Source organism: Adiantum capillus-veneris, chromosome 10 (genome assembly GCF_014529385.1).
Source record: "Adiantum capillus-veneris isolate H3 chromosome 10, ASM1452938v2, whole genome shotgun sequence".
Classification (NCBI taxonomy): Eukaryota; Viridiplantae; Streptophyta; class Polypodiopsida; order Polypodiales; family Pteridaceae; genus Adiantum; species Adiantum capillus-veneris.
Window position 1 is genome coordinate 90295835 of NC_140940.1, and position 14768 is coordinate 90310602.

The window sequence follows — 14768 nt, forward strand, 5'->3', positions numbered from 1 at the left end:
ATATTTTTGGTGAATAAATAGTCCCTTTTATGTCCAATATTCAATGAGTGGTCAAAGGACACTTAATTAGGCCTAATCACTTACTCTAATTAAGTGTAGAATAATCCCACTCCTACACAACTATAAATAGCCCCCCTTGGAGAGACTCAAGGACACACACCTATATTTTCAACTTCATGTTGTTTCTTGATCAATAGTAGAGAAAACCCCAACTCTCCCTCTTTCACATCCTCCCTCCTAACCCTCCTCTTTGAAGTAAGTGCAACTCTATTCTCCACTCTTTCCATTCTACAATCTCTTACTCCATCAACCCAATAAATCATTTGTAGCACCTCAATAATTTGTAAATACATCATGATCTCTCTCATGGTTATGTTAATGATCATGAAATCATCTTTAAAACTTTCAAGTGTCGCAATTCGTGATGGTTAGCCAGCGTCTGTCGTCCCCTTAAAAGGTGTGCGAGAAATCAAGTAAGTGTTCTATTCTCAATTTACCATTGGTTTGTTTCTCCACACTTATTCAATTGGTCTAAAGAAATTTCTCACTCCAACTCTCTTTTGCTTCATTACATATGCATGTGGCTACCTCTCATGGTGATTTTATTTGTGTCACGGCATTGCATAGATGGAGATGAGCTCTCTATGCAAAGTGTGTTAGTTTGATGTAAGTGATTCTCTTGTGTGTTTGAGAGGCAAGTCTTGTGCGCATGATTTTTTGATGAGTGCTTGAGAGAGGAAGAGTTTGGATGTATTATGGGTATTCTTATGGGGAGAAGGTGAATGCTTTTCCACAAATTGCATATTTCATTTTGATGCACGGCATTGGGTTGCATAATCGTTGATGGTGTTCAAGTGTCCAAAGTGTATATAGAGTAAGGGGGTTTTCAAAGTGTGTTGCTTGAGTGGGTGAGTGCAAGTGTTATTTTGATTGGTTTCCTTCTCCACTCCCAAAAAAAGGTGGTGCCCCAAGTAGTGTGCGTACCTCTTTACGAACATTTTGTGAGGGTAGGCCCATTGTTTTGGGTTTAGAGGCCCCATTTCAAAAAGCTTGCCCTCAATAGCAACCTTCAACAATGTAAGAACTCTTGTACCAAAAGGAGATTATTAATGTTTGTGTCGTAAGCATATACTTGACATTGAAAGTGTCAAGATCAATCTCGCAACATATGCCATCTCTTTCTTCCACATACGACCCTCGATCAAGAAGCTTATCACACAAGAGGGAATCAAATTATTTGCAGAGCAGCATAGTTTTAGCAACATGTACTTTGCAGGTATGAAATAACTCAGCAAAGAGACCAGTAGGATAGAAATTTGCAAGTTTCACCACTTTAGGGGGTACAGAGTTTTGGAGAGACCTCTGAACATCCCTATAGAGCCTGCTCCTCAATGCCTCACCCATTGTTGTGTCAAGAACACGCCAATCCACAGAGTTCCAGCTGGTTGGTAGTGGAACCTTTACCAACCCTCCTCTCTAATTCCTTTGATTGCATTGGTAGAAATGGTCATAGAAGAAAATGCCCTCGTCTGCCAGGCTTTTGGTAGTTCTGCCAGCATATTGCAAGACTCCAATATGAGCATGGGTCACAAAGATGAGACCTATAATGCACTCCAGTGGCTCCCATTCCTCATATGAGGAAGGATAAACATCTGTAGATGTAAGAAAATATAAATAAATACAAACATTTGTATAACCTAATTATATGCCTGTAATAAGAGAAGAAAAAGAAGATTCACATTTGAAATGTAAAATAGCATTTATAGAGGAGTGCTAAATAATTAACTTACAGTTGCACCGTGGATTATGCACCATGGATACATCGCCGCCATTAGCAATCACATAAGAGTGAGTGAAAACATGTTGAACAAAGACTTATTTAACAGTCTTCTTACCAACATTGATTTTGAAATCCGGAACTCTTGCTTTCCATGCAGAACGAAACATGTTTGTTCCTTTCGAGCTTTTTCTCCTTCTTGGCTACATAAGAACCCAGGAACCTTTGCTTATCCTCTACTCTTGCCACCTATTATCTGTAGTGAGAGAGTTTGAGATTGAGATAGTGCTTATGCTACTACATGGTCTTCTTGGCACACTAATGGTGAGGCTAGTTGGGGACAATGTAGAGCAACCTCTAGAACTTCTTGGGCGGGTAGAAGACGAAGCCATAGGTATAATGGAGGGAGAATGAGGTTTGAAAGCCTTTTATAAAGGTAGTGGACATCTTTTAATGAAGGGAGAGAGTTAGCTATCAATCAGTAGGAGTTAGTCAGGTGTCATGAACTTGACGGCTATTGGCAGTGGGCCCTACTTTGTGAGACAAGGAAGTTACCTTACAAAAATGGGACAAAACTCAATACTTTAAAATGTTTTCTTTCATTTTTGCGTTGTTTTCCATGTATTCCTACGTTACATAAGGTTGTTGCTCATTGGCTACGCCTTCTTTCTTCTCTCTTCAATAAGGCCCTCCAAATGATCTCTAAAATTTCCTAATGTTTTCGTGGTGACCTTTGTGTATTTTTCTAGAGTTTAGCTTTTGTTGATCTTGATTTTTCTGTCACCTGTTCTGGAAACTTGAGGGTTTGCATCATCTTCATATAGTCTTTGAATTCAGTGGTACCATCCACATGGGTTTGTATAAGGTCAAGATCTTGTTGATATTCATTACCATGTGCATCTTAATATGCATATGCGAGCTTGGTCTCATGCAATTGTTTGAACACTATGGGATTTCTTGGCTTTTGACTTTCACTTGTGGAGATCAACTGAAACTTTTGTCCTTGATAGATCTTCATAGAAGTATCTTTCTGTAGATTTTTATGGTTTATGGATCCATGGAAAACTTCAAACAACCATATGGTCTTCCAATGGTTTTTGCTTTGAAGGGGTCTGTTGGCTAGTAGTTGTTGGGCTTCTAATTGGTGTAGCATTTTCTCGTACTAGAGCAGAGCTTGATGAATTTGTGGCTCCCCTCTTTCTAGGGTGATCACTATAGCCTACTTCATTGTGAGCACTCAAAATTGTTTGGCTCTGGTTGAGTCTCACCTTTTGGGATTGTGAAGGTACACTTTGGGTAGCATTGTTGACGTTTGGCATCTGTAAACCTTCTACATAGTTTCCTATGTATCTCTGTGAAACATGACAAATTATCTCCCAAGTCAAGATGTAGATAAAATTATCTTTTCCCTGATATTGTCTATCCCATGGGTCTCCTATGATATGAGCTTCTATGGTTTCAAGACCCAAGGCATAGTAGATGCTAGACTCTCGTCTATATCTACGACTATTTTGGTCAAAGTATGTGCTCATTTGGTCACAACATCGAAGTTTGATTTTTGATGGAGGAGGGTTTTGGCTTTGAACAAATTTATGGATTCACTCGGGTAATATCCTTCAGCTCTAGAGAGGATGGGCTATAATAGATACTTTCCTCTTAAATGAACCATCTTTATTGATCTATCATTGGACGCACTTCTATGAGTTGTTATGTGGGCCGTTCAAACACAAGTTGATCCTTTTTGTACAGTTTTCCTTTTTGGTCTACATAGTGTGCACATCAATTATGTGTACCATACAAAGCTAACATCATTTTGTCTGATGTGTCCCTTAGACTCGTGAATGATTGCACACTTAAGGTAGTGGATGCAAAATCATTTGCAAATTTAACAGTATTTTTAACCTTTGGTGATATCTCAATACCTTAAATAAATTCATGCAAGAACTTGTTGTTCAAAGAATCGATTTTAAGCTTTTCAGGTGCCTGTCTATCTTGATGTTGATTTTGAACTTGGAGTGTTTTTACTCGTGTCTCTATTGGTAATGCAGAATCATTCAGTTTCATGATAAGTGACGAGTTAGATGCACTTACATCGAGAATCACATTTCCAATTTTCTCTGTGCCTTGCTTGGCAGTTGATGTATCCGTGTTGTTGTTAGGATTTCTTGGACAATCTTCAGAAAAATGTTCACCTTTCTGTCCACAATCTGAGCAATATGCCATGACTAGTGGTATTTCAATTGGCTCTGTCATGTCAAGCTCTTGCTAAGAAGTTTTTGTCTCTATGCTAACCAAGTTGTCGGTGTCTTCTTTTAAAACACTGAGCATCAAGTTGTAGAATACTCCATCTTGACCTTTGTACCGTCTTTGGCTCGATTCTTCAATTAAACAGGCTTCAATTGGTTGATCTGCTGGATCTTTCAATTATGGTTCTCGACTATAGATCTCACCACTATAGTCCATGTACAATGACCCTAATTGTATATGCACTAACTGCATGTTTTGCTGGCTTGTGCAGATTTATGGATAAACACTTGGGCTGACTATCTGAACTTCTATCTGCACTTCATCTTTGATCTTGCAATACCTGCTTCCACTGAAGTCTATGAACATATGAGAGATCTCTAAATCTGGCTTTACTATGATCAATAAGATCTTGGCTCATGTGCTGCTTTTGCTGCTCATTAGATATCTATGGCCTTTTGAATCTGCATATAAGACTTTATCTCCATTGTAGCCATAAAGCTGTAAAGTTTGCTTTGTTGCACTTGTACTTGTGTTACCACTGCTACTGGATTGCTCTGCTATACTTGAAGTCTCAGCTCGAGATGAGTCCATGTCGACTTGTTTTGTAAAAACTATCTTCTAGCAGATTTTGGTATTGATTAGCAAAAAACATTTCCTGCTCGGGTTTGATAAGACTGCTTTTGCCAAAGTACTTTTGGTAGTTGATTTCTCTTAGACTCACAAGAGTTAATTAACTCTATCTCGAAAGTGTCAAAATTGATTGCAGTCTTTGAAATGATGAAAATCTAGTCCTTGAACATCCTAACCGGCAGATTAGATTGTTATCCATTTTTGTCCACTTGACTTGAATGCAGCTCTTGTCAAGCTCCCAATACTTTGCCTGCAACCTGGTTCTTCAATCTCAGCTAAGTGAGTCAGCAATTGAGATTTCCAAATTCTATCCTTGCAAGGAGATAAAGGACTAATCTGCAACTTGAAAAATGAGTTAACATGTATTAATTTTGATCTGATGGAACCCAAACTTGGCCAATGGTCTTGTATTATGCTGTTCTGGCACTATACAAGCGCGAAAGTCCAAAATCTTGTTTTCTCGAGCTCAAAAGTAAATAATCCCGATTATTTTCTTTTCTTAGTTTCTATACTTTTTTGGCTTATTTGCTAAGTAATTACCTTGTTGTGGTCTCTGGACAAGTTTGGCTAAGTTTGATCAAGTTTTTTCCAAGTTATCAACTGTTTAGTCTCCGCAGACTCTGATTCTAAGAATCTCGCTTAAGTCTCAATTTTGTGATCCAAATTTCACCAAATTTGATTTGTGGAGTCTACTTGATGTGCTTGACCCTGTGGTATACTCAGTTGTGCAAAATTTCTCAATTCTTGCGCAAAGGTAAATAATCACGATTATTTACTATAGGGATTTTTTAAAAAAAAAATTAAATTTTAAAATTTATTTGCCCCCTCAAAAGTAAATAATCATGATTATTTACTTTTGGTAATTTTTTGCATAATTTTGGTCAAGTGAGCATGTACACTTTTTTAACACATCAATGTAAGGCTATGAGTCAAGTTTAACTGAATTTGAACAAGATTTACCAAGTCACACTCAATTTCTCGACAATCAGTACAGATTTCAATTTTTGTTAAGTTTTTGGCATGTTTTGTGATCCAAACTCTATGAGCCTTCACAAAAGATATTTGTAATAATGCATAGAGTCTCTAGTATCAGCCTTGATCAGTTTTGAGCCAAAAGTAAATAATCGCGATTATTTACTTTTGACCTAAAACGGACAATTTCTTCAACTTTTTCAGTGGACAATCTTTTTATGATCTATTTTAAGCATGTGAGTCAAGTTAAAACTTAATTTGAACAAGATTTGTTCAAGCTATCACCAGTTTTCTCTCCGTAGACGCAGTTTTTAAGAATCTGGCTTAAGTCTCAATTTTGTGATCTAAATTTGATCAAAATTGATTTGTGTGGTCTACTTGGTATGCTTGACCCTTTGGTATACTCAAATGTGCAAGATTGTCAATTTTTGAAGCAGATGTAAATAATCGCGATTATTTACTTCAGCTAAATTTTTGCAAGTTTTTGTCCCAATCTTGACACAGATCTGTTAAGGAACTCAACTTAAGGTCTCTAGCCAAGTTTCATCTAGTTTGGATAATTTTTGGTCAAATGGTTATCAATTTTTTATTCGTAGATTGACTTTGCAAATTTGGCCACAATTTTCAATCCAATGATCCAAATCAAATTTGGTTTGTGGACTTATTACAACATGGTAAAACTAGTGGTATGCTACCTTAGTCAAAAAAGTTAAAAAATGGAGCAGATGTAAATAGTCGCGATTATTTACAGCTGGTAACTTTTTGCTTCTTTTTGGTCAAGTGATCATGTACACATGTTTATCACATCAATTTAAGCCTATTAATCAAATTTCATCAAGTTTGGATATTTTTTCCCAATTTACACTCAAGCTTCAAAAAGTCAGTAAAAACTTTAGTTTTTACCTTCTTTTTTTTTGCCAGTTTGGTGATCGAAATCTATTGTGCCTTTACAAAAGTTGTTTGTACACATGTAACGAAACACTGGTATAAACCTTGGTCAAATTTGAGCTGAAAGTATATAATCGTGATTATTTACTTTTGGCCTAAAATGAACACTTTTTTGAACTTTTTCACTAGAGAGTCTTTTCATGAGCTATTTTAAGCCTGTGAATCAAGTCAAAACTTAATTTGGCTTAAATGTCAAGAAACCAAATAATTTGAGTTTTGGTAAGCTCTTGAAAATTTTACCTCAAAGTGTCATTGAGCTTACCTAGTGGTTCATACAACTTTTAAGCTTACTCTCCAGTCAGATTGAGTGGTTTGGAGTCTTTTCGTGCTCTTTCTAGCCGTATACCTGAAATTCTGTGACTTCCAATAACAAATCACAATGATTCTTTCAAAGAGAGCAATGTTCTGAAATCCACCTCGGATACTACTTACCTTACTCCTAGATTCTCATGCAATGGAGTTGTGGAGAGTATCCACAAACACTAGTTTTCTTGTTTTTTATGGTTTCCTGATCATTGATCTTAAGACTTGTTTTGTCTATCAATAATTTTCAAAATCCTACTCTATCTCTACAATCCTACACTTCTAAAGGCACTCGACAAGTACGATTACTTCCAAGGTACCTCTACACAGCAAAAGACGACAATATTAAGCTATGCGGTTTCTAATAAAAAATCTTTACTCTAGGTGAACCTAGAGGAAGTTAATGGACAACTACACAAAACGCTCATGTTTTTACTAGTTTAGGTCTATTCGTCCCCGGCAATGGCGCCAAATGTGGGACCCATGTCTAACCTCACCATCCTATCTTATTGCAGTATTAGCGAGAACCACGATTAAATTTTCAATCCATGGGACAAAGTTGACTCGACTAGTGCATAGAGGCTACAAGAGGTTGTCAATCTTCCGGAAAACAACTAACAACTCGCATCTAACTCAAGCTACATCAAGTGACTGAAATCACCAAAAACCAATCGCTCGTCCGCAAACAAATCACATATGTTATAGCATCAAATGCCATCCAAACGTAACGAAACTTCTAGGACATGCTTATAAGACCTAAGCACACATGCTTATGGTCTCAAACCTCACTTTAGGTCAAGTTCAAAAATTGCGATTATTAATAGTAGTGAATTTTTGATCTAGTCGTTTTCGATCCAGAATGCATCTAAATGCTTAGCAATGATGCCCCAATACCCCGCCTATGCTTAGTTTTTTATTTGAAGTGTAAATTCCTAGCTACGATGAAATATGGCCGCGGGTCGGTGATGCCAAAAACTAAGAATTATTGTGATGTGTTTACGTCAATGCGTAGAGCTCTTATCTCCAGTTGCAATGCAACAAACATGACTGCAATATGACAACTGGGACGAGAGTAGGAACCGCAATAATGAGAGGAGTGAGCGTTGTTAGCTCACGCTGTGTATTTCATTATCCAAAACTTGATTAAAACTTTACAAAGTTGGCTTTTATACATTAACCAATATCTAAAATGTGTAATGTCCGACGCCCAAGACCTTTGAGGCTCCACACTTATTGTATCTGAAACCCAGGTACACTAAGTGACCTTTGCTGTGGGACGCATGTCTAACCTCACCATCCTATCTTATTGCAGTATTAGCGGGAACCAAGATTAATTCGTCAATCCATGAGATGAAGCTGAATCGACTAGTGCATAGAGGCTACAAGAGGGTGTCAATCTCTTGGAAAACAACTAACAACTCGGATCTAACTCAGGCTACACTCAAGTGACTGAATCACCAAAAGCCAATCGCTCATTGGAAACAAATCACATCCGTTTCAGCATCAGATGACATTTAAACGTAGCGAAACTTCTAGGACAAGTTTATATGACCTAAACACACATGCTTATGGTCTCAAACCCCACTTTAGTTCAAGTTCCAAAAATTGCGATTATTAACAACAATGGACTTTTGACCTAGTCGTTTTCGACCCAAAATGCATCTAAATGCTTAGCAATGATGCCCCAATCCCCCGCCTATGCTCAGTTATTGATTTGAAAGTGTAAATTCCTAATTACGATGAGATTAGGCCGCAGGTCGGTGACGTCAAAAGCTACAAAATAGTGTGAACTGCTTACGTCAATGCATAGAGCTCTTACCTGCGGTTGCAATGCAGCAAACACAATTGCAATGTGACAATCAGGGAGGGATTAGGAAGTGCGAGAAGGAGAGGAGTGAGCGCCGTTAGCTCACCCTGTGCATTTCTTATCCAAAACTTATAAAAAACTTACAAAAATTGGCTTTTATACCTTAGTCAAGGTTTTTGGGTGGTCAAAACTAATAATCTGAAGTTATACCAAAGCTGGGTAATGACAGGTTGATACAATCTGGAAGCTTGTAGCCCCGGCTCATTAATTACAGAGTTTATTCGAGAAAATAGGAGTTACAATATTCTCGATTTATCAAAATAATAAATAGTTTACAAAGAGAACTCCAAAAAATGGTGTCTATGTTAGCTTACTGCTAACATTTTGTTTGTTGTAAAAAAAGATACCAATACTCAAATTTTTTTTATTAACTTCTCAATATCTTGTGCTTGTCTCGTTTCTCTCTCTTTTGAAATAAAGGCAACATTAAATTTAATCTCTCTCTCTCTCTCTCTCTCTCTCTCTCTTGATGGATGGTGAAGTGACATTGAGATTGCATTGCACATTCCTTGGTAGTATATTTCAGCAGCACATCTCCAGCCATAGTTCCTTATTCGCAGGCTTGGGTTGGGTGGTCTGAGTATTATCTCTGCTTGGTTTTTCTTGTCTGGGTCTGCTCCATGGCCGAGGCTTAATAAAATATCCATCACTGGCATGCCCAGTGGGACTAGCTTGCAACATTTAGGTGTTCTAGCAAAAAGCATACATCCTAAATGGAGAATTTGTTTTACCATTAAAAAAAACCATCACGCACTTTTACGAAAAAGAAGATTAATTTTTTTAAATTATTTCTCTTTTTACATAGATTATCTCTTGTTATTTGCCTAGCTTGTACTTGTAAACTTCGATCCAAGTGCCTATACATCCCTATGAAAACTTCCATAAACCTGGGTATTTAGGTCATTGAGAAAGACCCACTTGATGTGATTGAGGAGTCATCAAGGATCATTAGGAGTGCAAGTCGTCAAGTTATCAGTGCAAGGCTAGGGGATGATTACGAGTTTGCATCTTTGTGTGATTGCATATTGTCCGCCTCTTAGTTGTTCATATTTTTTTAATTTGTTTTCAGCATACATCATCTATAGCCCAATGGATAAGGCACCGGTCTAACCAGAAATTTTGGGTTCACACTAGTAGGCTAGTTTTCCCCGCAAGATGCTAGTGTTGCACTTTTTTTGGGCCAAGGGCATGGGGATTTTGATAGAGAAAGAGAACACTTGTATGAGATACTGAGCACTTGAACCCAGTTTGAAAGGTTGTTTTATTATAAATTTCCATGATGATACTCTTACTTGATTTGCCTTGAGGAGTTGTTTTGACAAATTATGACGTGCTTGAAAATATTGTTATAAAGTCCTTGACCTTGACGAATGAAGATCGAGATTGATTACTACTAGAAGCGTACCATGGAAGCCGGGAAAGACTTTGAAGAGGATGGTCGCCAATGGCCGCTTATTGTTTTTTGCATATCATATCTATGATTTTATTGTATTGTGAGAGTTAGTGAGTGCAAGAGTGTGTATGTTTGTCAAAGGGAGTTTGGAGAAGCCTTTGTCAAATTTAAAAAAAGTGCTTTATGTTTGTTTACTGTGCAGCAAGGAGGGTGTTGAACATGATGAGGGGTGGCAAGCTGGAAAAATGACATGGTGGGTGTCAATTTAGACAAGCAGGCTGTTTCAATAAGGAGCACCGCCAATTAGCAAAGGGTGTGGCCATGCAGAGCCAGTGAGGAGGTTGGAAGGAAGTAGTTGCAATGCTAGAGTTGCTACAGGCTACTTCAACAAGGGGAAGCATGTTAGGGAGGCATGGCCGGCAGAGTGGCAGAGCACCAAGAGTGTGAGAGCAAGAGAGGACCTCCATTTTGGAGAGGGGAGTGTTGATAGAGGTGGGGTATCGATGAATACGAGTAGCATTGTTATGCAGGTAAAAAGAGTGCCGTCTGAGATAGAGAGCACCATTTGCCAGGCCAGGGGTAGAGGGAACCATAATGAGGCAAGGAGGTTGTTTTCTTGCAAGCACGTTACTAGCAGGGAGGTCCGAGAGCATGAGAAAGAGCTGGCTACCATATTTCTAGGTCCTGAGAGATGGAGGGTGCCAAGATGTCGATTAAAGGACACCATCACTTGCAAGGTGGAAGGATATGACGAGGGGGCTATGATGTGGGGGTGTATTCCTCCCATGACAAAAGGGTACTACCTCTTGTATATCTTTGGAAAGGTTTAAGAGAGGGAAGGCTCAGATTTGGGTTGTTGAAACAAGCAAAAGGGAGAGAGAGTATTCCACTCTTCCCATAGAAAACAAAGAGAGAAGAGAGAGAGAATGAGGGCGCTTGCCTAAAATAAAGATGAGGGAGAGAGAGAGAGAGAAGAAAGAAACAGACCGCATTGTCCTATAAGGTATAAGCCAAAATTGTCATGTTGCCATATAGGGTGTAAGCCTTGAGTCGGCACTTTTTGATCCTAGAAGCCTACGAGAAAAGAAAGAAGCAGACCGCATTGTCCTATAAGGTATAAGCCAAAATTTTCGCGTTGCCCTATAGGGTGTAAGCCTTGAGTCGGCACTTTTCGATCCTGGAAGCTATCTTGGCAAACGATTCTTGAAGACAAAAGATAAGTTCTATTTTGTTTGTTGTAAATAAAGATTCCAATACTCAAAATTTCATATTAACTTCTCAATATCTTATGCTTGTCTCGTTTCTCTCTCTCTCTTTTGAAATAAAGACAACATTAAATTCAATATCTCTCTCTCTCTCTTTTGATGAATGGTGAAGTGATCATTTTGTTTGTGAACAATCATTGATATGATCTAACACTGAGACTGCATTGCACATTCCTTGGTAGCAGGTTTCAACAGCACATCGCTAGCCATAGTTCCTTGTTGATGGGCTTGGGTTGGGGGGTTTGAGTATTATCTTTGCTTGGTTTTTCTTGTCTGGGTCTTCTCCATGGCCTAGGCATATAAAAATATCCATCAACATGTTTGGAATACTATTTTCTAGTATCATAGTACTACCTTTGAAAGGGGCGTTTATCAAATGGTTTGGAGGGGTGAACTAGAGAAATCTCACCATCTGACCCTAGAAGGTAGAGTTTAAATTTAGTCTAATGGATTCGATTTAAAAGTTGAACTGATAAGGAAAGATATTTTGAGGTTAAGGGTTCCATATGAGAAAAAGTGAATGTTATCACCCCTTTGAGTTGGCATCAAAGAGAAGTAGGAGTCCTATCTTGGGGTCGATCTCAAGCGAGAGGGATGTCAAGAATCATGGTGTATCCATTTGGAGATGGTGCAGTCGGCAGTCCTTGCCATGGCCCTTACAAGTGGTATGAGAGTGTAGTTTCTATTCTTTGTTGATAAAGATTTTTTATATGAACTTTTGTAGGAAGAGAGTGAGGTATTGGCAAAAATGGCATGGGTAATAATGACAAGAATTCTTTTAGTTTTGTCAAGAAACAATTAAGATATAAATTCTATAAAAGAAATCAAGAACAAAAAAACACAGACATGATAAAGAACATGGTCGACCTTATACTTCTATTCTTTGTTGATAAAGATTTTTTATATGAACTTTTGTAGGAAGAGAGTGAGGTATTGGCAAAAATGGCATGGGAATATTGAGACAAGGAAGTTCTTTAGTTTGTGCAAGAACAAATAAAGATATAAATTCTATAAAAGAAATCAAGAAAAAAAAAACACAGGACATGATAAAGAACATTGTCTACCTTATCTTTCCTACCAAAAGAGAGAATTGGAAAAATGAAAAGATAGGAGACCTTGTATAGTATACTTTGAATATTGCCTTGAAGGCCATTACTATGATTTGGATAATCTCCACCTAGAAATGGTGATAGAAATTTTTTGACTAGGTTCCAAATGTTAATGTTTGGATAGGTCTTATGACCCAGCCTATGAAAGAAATATTCAAATATTAATAAGCAATCTTTCTTAGGAGGAAATGTTTATCTAACCACAAACGACGTGCTTGTTGGACCCTTTTTGACATACCCTTGGGAAACAAATTGGCATTGTATTTGGGATTGCAAGTCAATTTTTTTATCCAAGTCTATAATATTATATTTTTCATTACTATTAACCCTAGGGTTTTAAGGGCAATCTTGTCAAAAAACATGAAATTGAAGAACTTAGAAGTTACAAAATGCTAAAGAAGCGCTTCCCTTGATCGTTGAATTTTCCAAATGTAAAATTTGGACAAGATAAAGAGAGTCCATCTCTTAAATGTAAAACTTTTAAAGAGTTCTAAATCTACTCTTGCGTATTTGTAAGATTTATGAACCTATTGCTAAGAGAATACGGATATTTTTTTTCACAGCCAAAAAATATGCCACTAACTCCCAAGAGATAGAGCTACTCGACGCTTCATTTTCTATTCTTTCTGATACTTGATCACCACCAACACCTCAAGTTGTCCATGTACCAAATGAGACGTTTCTTGTTGTTGCACTCATAGAGGATTTTGGACGTGACAAGGATCTGAAGACCCTGTTCAAATTTGTGCAACCATGTCCATTTTTAGGCACGGGTGATGGTGTGTGTAAGGGTAAGCCCAACTTGTGGAGCCATGTGGGGAAGCCCTCTAGGCACCTAGGAAGGATAAGTGATGAGAAGGCTTAATAGCAAGGGGGTGCAACCTTTCTAGCCAATGATTGTAATGCACCAAGCTTATATAGAGGCTATTTTTTTATTAATCAATGGTACTTTTAATCTTATCATTGTGTCTATACTCTCCCCCTCTCTCTCTCTCTCTCTCTCTCTCTCTCTCTCTCTATGCTCTTGCATTCGGCATAAGCTAAAACTCTAATCACCAACTCTCTAACCCTAACCTTACTACCATGGTTAAGCTAAGGCTTCACCTTTCATAGACTAAGGCTAATCATTTGGTGATTAGGGAATACCCATCCGCATCGACTAACCCATCAAGTGGTATCAAAGCCGATGGTTTGCACGTAGATTTAATTAACCTCTCCCTCTCCCTCTCCCTAATCACTATCATATTTAATTAAGGTCACACACATCTTGGCAATACCAATGAGCCACTACTCTTCTTGATTAGTGTCTTTTGATTAGCGGAATTCTAATAATAATTGTGTGTGTGTGTGTGTGTGTGTACAATTAGTGTGCCATTTTTCATTCATTTTCAGTCCATTTTGCATTATCATTGTTCTCATCCTATTATTTTCTTGATTTTGCAATTTATGTGTGTAAGAAGTGCTCTCCGGCCCCTTCTCATTGAGTTGTCACTTGCTTCAATTGGAGCTAGCTACATCAAGATAGCACATTTTAAAATTTGTGTGATTTGGCATGTGCCTATAGCCTTTTGCATGAGCTTTCTAGCGAGTCCTTCATCTTTGTTTTTGGGTTTAATTAATCCGTAATTAATCCTACTTAATCAAATCCCAAGATTAGGTGTGTGTGGGGGAATTTTGTGTGTTTGCCTACACTGCAAAAGTCAGCACAATATTTTGTATTTTTGCATTCCTCATGTGCCAAGCCTCAAGCTTGGTTGGCTACCACACTCAAAATAGGGCTTTGACTTTGAAGGTCGTGAGCTCAATTTGGTTTTTCTATTTTTGGTGGGCAGCCAAGGTGGACGCAATTTCAAAATCCAACTCACCTTATGAAGCTCGGATGGGTATGCAGGGCCAAATTCCCACACCACACGCGTAGTACCGGATGATCGGGCCATTAACTTGATGTTAATTATTTTGGCTCCACTAATGCTATTTCCCATGCCACGGCCTTCCTCACCTTATTGGCGGACACAAGCCAAAATTAAGAAGAAATTTGAAGCTAGTTTTATGTCAGTTCCCATGCGACCATCTCACCCTTGGCTCACTCAGCTCAAGGGGCTCCTTTCCATGGACCAACCAAAAAACCCACAAGCTCCACGACCCTTAAAAGGGGCAATTTCCACAGATTTTATTGCATCAAGACTTTGAAGTCTCAAGATTCTTTACAAAGGGCCATTCCCATGGGGTTCCAAGCAGCTAAGGGCACATTCAAAGC